We start from the raw sequence: 12,555 nt of genomic DNA on the forward strand, positions 1-12,555 counted from the left end.
CTTTTACAGGTAACTTCAATCTGCACATAAATTTTCAATAAACATTTCTTAAACTTTGTTTCAGTTCCTCATTTTACCTTTTAACTAGCCCAAGGCCCAAGTAATGGACTGGCTACATTACAGAGGTCCACAAATGTATCTTAATTTAAAGTAGAAATCGCAAATTAACTTTTCACTTTTGCACAAATAATATCATTATAATGTTTGTGTAAAAATACAGCCTGATCCCTTTAAAGGTGCATTGTGTAACTTTTTTTTGTGGAGGGTGTGTCAAATCAGTGTGGTTTTAAACCTTTCTATCTTCACAGAGACCAAACCAGACCAAGTTACAGGTCTGATCTGTGGAGAGGCGACCCCACTCACAGTCAGAATGCCTAATAGTCCAATGAGGTTCATTTGGTCATCCAATAATTTATGTTATGAGGTTCTTTTTTTCAGATCAAGAGGTTGTTTTTCATGCCTGACAGTTTTGACTGATCCCTGCGGTCTTCCTCAGCGTGGTCATGTGATGTTACTGTGATGTGTCTGCTCAGCTGATTTATACAGGTTTTGGAGCTGTCTTCCTTCCGGTGGAGGCAGGACGACAGCGCCATCTGCAGTCCAACTTCCTCAGGACAGTATCCCAGGCACCTTTCCGTATTCCGATTGCCTCTTTAATCCAGCAACGATGTTTGTTTTCCTCTGTCCCAGTGATGTTTGCTCTGTCCCGGTCCATAATGTGGTTCTTTCTTTTACAGTGCTCAGAGTTGCATTGTTCCTGTTTAGCTTTGTGTTTTGTCTTCGCTGTTTCCTTCTCGCATTCTGTCCTACGTTCCTTTTTTTGTGTACTGAACGCCCTCCCTGTTTCCCCGATGTATGTTTCATTGCAGGACATGCAGGGTATTTCATATATGACATTACATTTATGCTCCGGTTCTATTTTGTCTTGTGGGTGGACGAGTAGTTGCTTGAGTTTTCTGCACGGTTTTACTGATGTGTTGATATTGTGTTTTCGCATTGCCCTCTGCACTTTCTGTTATGCCTCTAATGTCCTAGGAAAACAGCACCAAAACCTGTATAAATCAACTGAATGGACACGTCACAGCAACATCACGTGACGACTCTGAGGAAGAGCGCTAGAGAGCAGTCGAAACTGTCAGGTATGAAAACAAACTCTTGTTCCAAAAAAAAAAGGAACCTAATAACATAACATAGTGAGAATGCTTGTTTTTTAGGCATTTTTGAGCTATAAAACCACCTCTAATTGAATAAATGTAAGGTAGAGCTGTTTAATGTCATACTGTGGAACATTCCAGAGTAGCAGGTGACGGACCGCCAACCAAAAAGTTACTTGGCACACCTTTATTGAGCTGGGAAAACAGTCCATGCATTTATCATGTATCGAGACACTGAGCTGGAGCAGTCGTTTATTAACAGGCTCCAGATGGTCCAGAATGCACCTGCCCGTACGCTGACAGGGACCGGGAGACAGGAGCACATCACACCTGCGCTGGCTCGGCTGCTCTGGCTCCCCGTCCGCTGCAGGATTCATTTTACGATGCTCTTGATTGTTTTTAAATGTCTGAATGGACTGGCCCCTCTTTACCTGTCGGAGCTGCTGTGTGTTCATCTCCCTCCCAGGACAAATCCATCTGCAGACCTGCTTCTCTTCGACGTACCGCCATCTCACCTTGATAAAACACGCAAAATAGCAATACTAAATGTCAGAGAGTAAAAATAGAAATGCATTAAAACTAAAAAAACAGCTCAACCTCCATTTAAAAGCCAGGTGACATTTAAACGGCCCATATTACGCTATTTTCTGATCTATGTTATAATGTTTCTTCATCTCAAATAGACCTGGAGTTGTGTTTTGTTTCATTCACATGTTTAACAGACAGATTAATAATAAAGGATTACTCAATTAACATCTGTGTGTGAAACAAAACACAACTCCAGGTCTGTTTTTGAGGAGGTAACAGCATTTTAACATGGTTTAAATCTCACAAGAATCAGTTTTGTGTAGGAGCTTTAAAGTGTGGATTTAAAACAGTTTACAGTGTGGGCCGAGCTAATCCTGAAGGTCCAAGCTGCTTCTTCAGTTCTAGTCAGAACAAGGTGTAGGTTTGCATAGGGACAGTGGGGAAATGTCAGAACCAAGATTTGGGGAAGGGAAAATAGCCCCTACCAATATTTGCTATTTTATTTTAATACAAAAAATATAAATTTATTCAGATATTTTTCTAAACTTAATAGTATTAATTTAACATGTGATGTCATTAGTGGAGCCATGAGCCTAAACTGGGGAAGCGGCAGGACAGGGCTGCACCCGAAGATGTCGGCTTAAGCAGGCGTGAGTGAAGACGCTGCACCAAACTCTGAAAAACTTTTCAAAAGGAACTTACTTGGCTTCATCTTCAGTTAAACTTGCCTTATAATGAGTTGCCGCGGAAAAAGAGCGACTATCACCATAAATTCACCTCCCAAACGGAGCCCTTCTCATGCGCTGTGAGCAGTCGGACTCTACTGACAATATTCCATGGAAAAATGTGCAGACATGACCTCACAAATATCTCATCACCAACAAGCAAAAGGGAAATCTGCTACAAACTTCTATATTGCCGTTATGTGCTAAAGAATCATCTTAGAAGAACAATGGACACAAACTGTACATTTTGCAGACTGAAAAATTAAACCACCTCTCACTTATTTTGGACCTGCCCAGACTCTGTGGGCCCGATCTTGCCCCCAATTTTAGCTCTAGTGTAGCATTAAGGAGTGGGCGTGTCCAGGTGGGGCTGGAGTGGGACAGTACAAGTACATATATGGTGACGGCATCTGAACCAATCTGTGACCGCTGTGGCATTTAAAATTACTGCAAATTATGTGTCAACATTCATGAATGATCATCTTAAATAACTTGATAACAGATAACTCACTTATCCTTTATTATTCACACGTTTTAAATAAATAAATCCACAGTCCAGAACATCTTAGGATGAACATTTGATCCCCAAACCCCTTCTTAAAGAGATTTGATCAAGACTTTTATTTGACTAAAATTGTATTTATTATTAAATGTATTATTTAATAATAAATTAATGTATTTATTAAATAATTATTTATTTACTTATTATTTATTAAATTAAGTTAGTAAAAAACTGAATGTCACAGTGCATTGTGCAAATGGAGGAGTCGAGCCTGGAGAATTAGAAGTGCAGTTAAAGGGTCCCTTTTTGTGGTGCAGCACAACAGTAAACAAAGCGGTCGAGGTGGATATAGACAAAGCCATACATTCTGTGTGGGCAACGATTCCCAAGATTTAGGATTTAAAGCTGGAACAAAGAGAATGTTTCGTGAATTTTATCAAGGGGAAAGACGTTATTGCCCTTCTTCCTAGTTAGCCGAGCGAACAAATCCTAATGCTGCAAGGTCAGATGGTTTCCACAAAGTGAAACCAGCTGATAAATCAGGCTACCCAAGGGGAGCAGAAGGGTTAAACAACAAACCCCATTTCAACTGGTGGGCTTTTGGATGTCCCAGCTGGGTAGGCTAATTTAACAAATTATAGTCAAGTTTTATTAAAAATACTCTTCGTAATATACAGATTTATTGTGGTGAACCAGCTGTGCCACAAGCCATATATTTAACTTTTGTTGTTCTGTGACACAATATGCACAAATTAGGACAGATTTCCTCCAAACCAGAGCTGAAGTTTCAAAATTTGACAACTTTGACACTGGCGTCCACATTGGATCAGATTGGCTCTTTTGCAACATGCAATTTTATTTTTGAATGACAAGTTCACAGCAACTGGTATCGCTTATAAATAAATACATACAATTAATTTTAGCCTAGACTGCCTGTTCATACTTCGCAATGATACCTCGCTGGGTGTGTTATACATGTATTTGTATGGTGGAATGTTCAGGAGTTACCATGGAGACACAATGCACGCTTTAGAAAAACTGTGATAAAAGTTTTAAGTACGCACACAGATGTAATGAACGTGATCTGACCTCAGAAAGACTTAAAACGAGTCTGATGATGATTTACTGACTTAAACCTTTCCAGACCGATGGTATTGTATACGAAATCTGGGAATATGTTTTATATAACCGCACATAACTTTCCAAACATAAAAGACAGAAACTTACTTTTCCCCCTTGAAAGGCAGACAGTTATAAGCCTGATTCATCAGCTGGTTTCACTTTGCGGAAACCGTCTGACCTCGCAGCATTAGGATTTGTTCACTTGATGGTAGACGCATGCTTTTTTTAATTTAACCAATCACTGCTATTTGGTTGTGACGTATTTAATGCGCCGTTAATGGGACTAACTGGTATATCAAGCTTTTCCCAAATCCCGTAGGAAGAAGGACAATAACGTCTTTCCCCTTGATAAAATTCACCAAACATTCTCTTTGTTCCAGCTTTAAATCCTCAATTTCTGGAATCGTTGCCAACACAGAATGTATGGCTCTTTGCCGATTGGCTGATGCTCGAACTTGCACTTCTGGGGTTTTTGCAAATTGTCTAGTGTATTCTGATTCCTGACCTAGTCGCTGGAGAGAAATGAAACTGAGCGGAGGCACTAGGTGACACCTGCCTGGCTATTCAGTTGTGGCTTTCCGAGCATATTTCCGGCATTGTCCAGTGTCATCACGTGTGGGTGAGAAAATGAGTGTCCAATAGGAACTTTGTTTTCCACCAAACTCACGCGCTCCAGCCATTCTGATTGGGCCAAACTTTGCCAAAGAGTGTAGTGAGTCAAGATGGTCATGCGTCTGTGTTCATAACACTTGAAAAAGCATCTCTCAGTGCAGTTATTTCACAAATAAATGCCAAATTATGCATCTTGGTCTGTGTAATTGCGCATCCCTTACTGTTTTTATTTGAAAGGTTTATTTCACTCAAAATGTACAAATCCAAAGGTAATAAACACCATGGAAATGCAGGAAGTCATGTGGCTCTGTGCCCTGGACCTGACACAAGATGTTTTGAGGCAGTAAGGATATTTTTTAATTTACTTACAGACTTGATATTTTGCACTTTTGTAGATAAGGCCCTAAGTTAAGTATTTTTATGTCCAAAAAGTTGTTTATACATGTTTGCTGTTTTGTATGAAAGAGTGTGAATTTTATTTTCTGCTCTTTTTTTTTTCCATTTGTATTTCTGGTTCTGTAGCTTTTATTGCAGCCATATGACAACTAAAGCATGCAGATTGTGAAATAACAGGCTGTACTGAAAAAATGATGTAAAATATTTCATTAGTGGGTAAAAGGGGAAGTTTTAATTGCAAATAAAATAAAAAAAAATCCAGGCTAGGAAAAATGTACTAAAATTGCCCTTAGGTCTGGGAGGGTTAAAAACCGCATAAGGTTTCTACATCCGACATAACAATCCTGGGAATATTCAACAGAGCATTTTGTGACAGCTCAGGGGGAGAATACTTAATTACTGGACAAGATTCATCAAACACGTGTGAACGAAGCAAAATACTTTTTACTGTGGTACTGTGGTTTGTCTGTTGCTGTATAATCAATACCAAATGATGAAAGGTCCTATATTACCCTATAAAGCCTGACACATGAAATAATTGACAGAAAATTCAGATTTTTTTATATTTAACTCATTATTGGACCTTTGAACAAAAAATAAAAATGTATCATATTTGATACTTTAGGCCTTTATGGTAATTTTATAGAACCTAACCCTTTCTGAACATTTCCTTTTATGTTTTTAAATGTCTGAACAGGATGATTTTTATTTTGCCATGTGGAGGAGACAAAACAGTTTGAGTCAAACACAGATGTACATTACATGTCCCACCGTACATGTGTGTGAAATGATTATAAACATATGTTAAAAAAAAAAAAAAAAAAAAAGAGTGAATCCTCTATATCCTCTAAACCAGTAAAATATAAATTATTAGTGTTTTTGTGTATGAAAATTGAAGAGGCAGGACAGTTATGACCAAACAGACCATTACACCTTTCATTTATATACAAGTCATGTAAAGATAAAAATTCCACCATTATGCAATAATAATAATAATAATAATAACTGAAAACATATTTTTTTAAGGTGATATCTTAGTTATGAAATCCTAAAAATTGTGTGGTGTTAAATTTGCATGGAATTGCATGAACTATGAAGATTGCATCATAAAATACAATATAGTGATGGATGAGGTACATAATCACAAAGACCTGCTGTATCAAATTTGATACATACAATTTTAACACCAATTTGAAGACTTCATAGATAAATAAAGTAAAGTAAATGTTCATATTGGAGAATCACGAAGAATATTTAGCCAATTTTTTCATTAACCTTTTTTGTTCCTCCAAAAACACTCACGCCCACCAATGCGGCCATTTTGAAAATGCCTCTTCTGAGCCTGTTATTTACTGACAACCAGTTGACAAGCATGTGATTGTATACAACAGGTTTTTCATGAAAAATATTGATTATGTGGGTGAGCAGAGGTCTCAGAATGTTGTGTATCAAATATGATACAAATGACTTTATAGGGTTAGGCAAAATTGTCTCTTGCGAGGGTTAAGCCGTGATAAAATGTTGTTACCTGCACAAAAACAGACCTGGAGTTGTGTTTTGTTTTGCTCACACATGAGTTTAAAAACACAGTGGAGCATTTCCTGTATTACCACATCATAAAGTGGAGAAACGGCACTGAACAGCTCCATCCTTATCCTCCAACAACATTCCACTAAGAAACAGTATTTTCAAGCACATTGTGTAAAAGCGTCACCTTGCTTTGCTGTAACCCCGTAAAGTCCTTTGAGTCCCCAGCTCAGACATGCTAATATTCATCTCCTCGTCTTTATGACCCGCTCCATCCTTGGTTCGTCTCCGCGGCTCGTGTTGGGGTCTGACTTTACAGGCGCGTGGACCTCAAGCTCCCGTTCCATCTGCTGCGTGCCCACGGATCCTTTTTACGAGACCAGTGAACGCGGCTGTAAACGTGACCTTGTGTAAAAGCACGTGAAAAGCTTCCCGGCTGTAAGTGTACTTGTATTTATATGTGTTTTACTGCGCTACATGAAGAGACACTGCAGTACAGGCGAGTCGAGCTGAAGTGTGTTCAACTGAAGATAGAGTTTTTATTTAGATGCTTGAAATGTAAATTCTGATGTAAAAAAAAAAAAAAAACATAAAAATAATTACTGTATTTTTTGGACTATAAATCGCCCTGGAGTATAAGTCGCACCAGCCAGAAAATGCGTAATGAAGAAGAAAAAAACATATATAAGTCGCACTTTTGGGGGAAATTTATTTTATAAAATCAGAGACCAGGAACTGATATTTCATGTTGAAATGCAAGTTATAGTAAAAACAATAGAAGAGAGAACAACAGATTGTTAACGTCACATATGAACAGTTCTTCAGATAAACTATAACATAAACAACAGAACAGAACGAGTTTAACAAACTCTCCATCTCACTCCAAATCACGAAATCCATTGAATTCTTCATCCTCGGTGTCACTTCTGAGCAACTTTGCAACCTCTGGAGTAGGGATGGACATTTGATGAAATTTTATTAATCGATCGTTAGTAGAATTAACGATAGATTATCCATTAATCATTAACATTTTTATATTAAAAGTATCATCATTATTTTTACTGTTACTAATCTGCCTAAATAAATTCAACTTTACAACATATAAACCATAATCACTATAGAGCCACATCAGCCCATTTGAGATTATAATGTGTTTACTGCAGCTTTGTGCAAGTCCCACAGAAACGAAACTTAAAACCGCATGGCTCATTTGCATAAACAAAGAGAGAGAGAGAAAAAAAACTGCTCTTGTGTGCAGATGCAGTTCAGCTTCTGTCGTACTAAAGGACATGACTCAGTGGAATATGAGTGTTCTTCTCTCTGTGATAGAGGTTGTTGATGCTGAAGGTGAGTTTGTTCTGTGTGTCATGATGTTTTCAGAGATCATACGTGTGCAGATTTAGTGCAGCTCTTTATGTTGCAGTAACGGGGATACTGCGTATACATGCACCATGATGAAACCGGGACACTGATGTGCATATAAATGCACTCATTGAGTGGTACAGTGATCTCCAAGGAGGTGCCAGAGCCCAAACGTGGGACTGAGTCCACAACTGCAGTGTTTGCACGGTCAGACACAGCTTCGTATCTACGCACAGAAGCCTACATTCGGATTGCCGAATTAAAAATTAAGTAATCGACTAAATTCTTAATGATCAATTATTGATTAGTCGACTAATCATGCCCATAGCTACTCCGGAGGTAAACGGAGCGCTGCTTCCTCTTCTGTGTAGTAGTCGTCAGACTCAGCATCAGTTCCAGTTAGAATTATTCCGGCCTTTCTGAATCCCGACAGGATAGTTTCAGTGTAACTGAAGTCCAGGCTTTGTGGATCCATCCAGTGACTTCCAGGAAAGTTGTATGACGCATCATCCCAGTGTCACAATTTTCTCGCTCACTTCAAAGTTTCTTTCTGCTGCTCGATTACTGTTTTCAATTGCAGATTTATAATGACCATAATGTTCGTCTTCCTCGGGAGTAGTTTGTCTTTTCTTACCTTGATAGTTGTGGATAAATTCTTCATGGACAGAATTTGTCCTTTGTCGACCTTGTTGGATGAAGTTTTGGTGACGGGGCAGATTTATGAAGCTGGTGGAAAATACACAAGACATTTCCACAGATATTAACCATAGAAAAGCATTAACCTGAAGTCACGTTTACCCTAAGTCGCTGCACTTTCGGCCATTGTGAAAAAGGTCTATTCATCAATTACCATGAAAACACAGACAAAAAGTTTTCAGATTGTCTAACAACTCAAGAAAAAATACAAAATAGATTTAAACATCACATTTTCAGGAGCCTGTGATCAATACAAGTGTTCATGGTCCTGTTTAGGAGTTTGATTTTGTGATTTTTTAAAACTTGTGACTGTAATTTTATGTGAGAGACTTGTTTAGAGAGACTTGTTTAACTCTTCTGTTGTAGTCAGTTATTTAGATTGTCAGACTGTTTTAAAATAAATCTCATTAAAGTCTAACAAAGCATCAGACAAAGCAGTACCTACAGTTATCATCACATCTGCTCCAAAGTATCAGTAGTAGGATTGTCTGTTTTTTTTTTTTTTTTATTTTTATACATATATTTCTTTCAGAGCTGCAGCTGGTTGAGTGACTCTGCACAGATCCTGATGTGTGCACCTTTAGATCTCTGTCCTCCTCGGAAAGTTTGTGAGAATGGGCCTGCATTTTTTTCCTCGTCTTGTTGCTATGGCTACGCTCAGTGAATATGTGGTGTATGAATGAGTGAATGAATAAATACTCTTATTGTCGGCGATGATTTGTTTGTATAAAATGACTCAGATGACCTTGACATCATGATGAGCTTTTAGTATCACTTGAATGGACACTGCAAGAGCTCACCAATTAACTACAGCTACTTTGTGATTTTATCTTATCTTATTTTATTTTATTTTATTTTATTTTTTGGACTGCTGTTATACTGGAATTGTACTTTATTATTTTATTTTTGTATCCATTTTGAGTTATTTCTGCATTATTTTTTATTTAATTTTTTCAGCATTTAATGTTTTTTATTTACTTGATTTTTTATTTTTTTATATTTTTTTTGCATTGTATTTTTTGATTTATCTTACTGTGTAGTAGTTTATATTTTATATTATTATGTTATGTTGTGGCCAATGTCTTCCTTATGTATTTAATAAAAAAATATATATATTATTATTTTTTTTTACTATTTACCCCACAATATTTTTTATTTATTATTTTTTTATTATCCTAATATGCTACTACACTTTATAATATTAATGTTTTAATCTTATAAAATGTTCCTTTTATTTATTTATTTATTTATTTTTTATTGGTGTTATACTTTATTTTTGTACTGATTTTGATTTAATTCTGCATTATTTTATTTTATTATTATTTTTTTTTTCTGGATTTAATGTTTTTTTATTTACTAGATTTTTTTTTCTGCATTGTATTTATTTTATTTATTTTTTCGTTTATCTTATTGTGTAGTAAAAATAAAAATAATACATAAATACATATTTTTTTACTATTTACCCCGCAATATTTATTTATTTTTTAGTATTATCCTAATATGCTACTACACTTTATAATTTTAATGTCTTAATCTTATAAAATGTGCTAATTAATTTGCTATAATTTTGCAGAGTGTGGAAATAACTTTTTTGTTTACTCAAGCAACCCTAAAAAGAAAAAAAAAACCTAATACAAAACTTCCACAAGGGAAATGACTCAGACACATTACAATATTATAACTGCAAAAAATGTGAATATATTTCAAAATAATAAAAGTATATAACAAAAATACTCCTCGTCCTCAGCCTGAATATTATGTAGTGCAAGTGCAGTGATTGAATGATTCACTGGAGCAGCAGTCGTGACTCGTGACTCTCAGCGTGCGGTCGTCTGCTTCATATATTTTTTATTATTGTACCGTCTACGAAAAAGTTCACACACTCGAGGTGTATTTAAAATACTCATTAAACTGCATTAGTCACGAGCTCAGACATCACATCTAATTGAACATTAAAGCAGCAGAGAGATTCCTGATGGGAGATGAGCCACCTGCCTGTTTCCATGGTGATAAAAAGTTAATACTAACCTTTGGGACATTTTACTTAATATAGTTTTGTGTTATATTTTGTGTTTTGTGTTATTAAACTTTGGCAAAGTGCCCACAAAATTATAACTTTCAAAGACATGCTAACAACACACTTCCTGATCACCGGACAATAAAGCGTCATGTCCTGTTCAGAGTCCTGCACCGGGTCGGGTACCAACTATCTTTTATTAACTATTAGTTGCTGAAATGGGCAGATTTTAATGTTGTGGAATTTTTAAGGGCGGGTATGTGGGCAAGTAGTAATTACACACATGGGTCCAGTCAAGCGGTAACGGAGGGAAACAGGGGCAGATTTTTTACATTCAAATGTCTCTTATTCAGAAACAAGAGGGACTATTGAAATAAGTAAAGTATCAGAATGTAGGAAAGAGTTACACTCCAACAGGGTAAAGTTAAACCTGTGATATTCCTTCAAGTTGTTGACAAAAAATTAAAAAACTCAGGTCGGTAACGGAGGGAATGAAATATGCAGCACTTTTTGGGCAATAAATATAAACAGTGATAACTGCCGGTTCTCACTTACATATCCTTAACAAACTGGTTTGAATATTTGCTTCATATAGTTTTCTACCATATGGTACAAGATTAGGTTGAAAAACCTCTTACTTTTTGAGTAATGAGATTTTTTATTAAGAAAGGTCATGGTAACGGAGGGAAAAGTAACGGAGGGAAAATTGTGCAAGCAAGTAGAAGGTGCATGATTTTGCATAATTTGTCAGCTTTTTTCTTCCAAATACTTTAATATTACTTCAAAATGAAAGGAAACTATTTCTATAAAATATGTCAGTCCTTCCAAGCTAATTTTTATCATTTAATTAATTTTTTTTTTTTTTGAAAAATCATGTACCTTCATCAACAGTTCAAAGATCGAATAACACAAGATATGATGAAATACATCCATTTATTTACATGATTTTCAGATCTTTGAAATTTAGGAAATAATTTTTGTTCCATGTTTCATACATGGTCTGTTTAAAACATATGTAACTTTAGAACCAAAAATGGTTCAGAAAAAAGGTCAACAGTTTCATAAACTAGAGTACATATCTGTTGAATACATCTTTATGTCAGATGCATTAACTTGAATTTTTGGCCTTGCTGTTTACTTCTGCTTAACCGGGCCCACAGGCGGGTCAGGACTAAATCAGGACTAAACCAGGACCACACCAAGACTAATCTTGGGGTTAAGAGAGAGAGAGAACCCCGACCCCGTGGAGCAGGGTGTCGGCAAAGCGTGATCCAGCGACAGCTGCACTTACCTTGGTGCATTGTGGAGCTCTTCGCCGGTCCTTGTTCCTGCGGTCACTGGACGGACTGCGCGCCCGCACCTACGGACCTGGTTTAGTCCTGATTTAGTCCTGCTTCAGTCCGTGGCGTGTTTCTTCTGCTCAGTAAATAATGTCTGTGAAGTGATGACAGTCAAGTCACGTCTGTGAATTTGAAATCGTGCTGAAGAAAGTGTAACCGTTTCATTTCGTGATTGTAATTTTTGAAGCTTTCAATCTTTGTGTGATTTATCATGGGCATGGGCGGGTAACAGGGTCCGTGTTAATGACGAACAGGACCTTTGTTGCCCTGGAAATAAGTGCCATTTCCTGGTGTTTTCCTGGAAGGATGGACCAGGCTGAGAGAGACTTTAGTGTTTTTATTACTCAAAACCCATCAGCGAAGGTGATCGACTCGACGGCTTCGCTCCTGGTTTAGTTCTTGTTTAGACCTGGTTCAGTCCTGGTTTAGTCTTGAGTCAATCCTGGTCCAGTCCTGGTGTAGTCCTGGCGATCGGCTCGGCGATTGCGGCATGTAGTGTATATATTTATGCTAATGAAACTGGTTTAGTCCTGGTTTCGACCTGGTTCAGTCCTGGTTTATAACTAGTTTAGTC

The sequence above is a fragment of the Boleophthalmus pectinirostris genome, unplaced genomic scaffold (assembly GCF_026225935.1).
Source record: "Boleophthalmus pectinirostris isolate CB_2022bp ecotype Guang Dong unplaced genomic scaffold, ASM2622593v1 HiC_scaffold_17, whole genome shotgun sequence".
Classification (NCBI taxonomy): domain Eukaryota; kingdom Metazoa; phylum Chordata; class Actinopteri; order Gobiiformes; family Gobiidae; genus Boleophthalmus; species Boleophthalmus pectinirostris.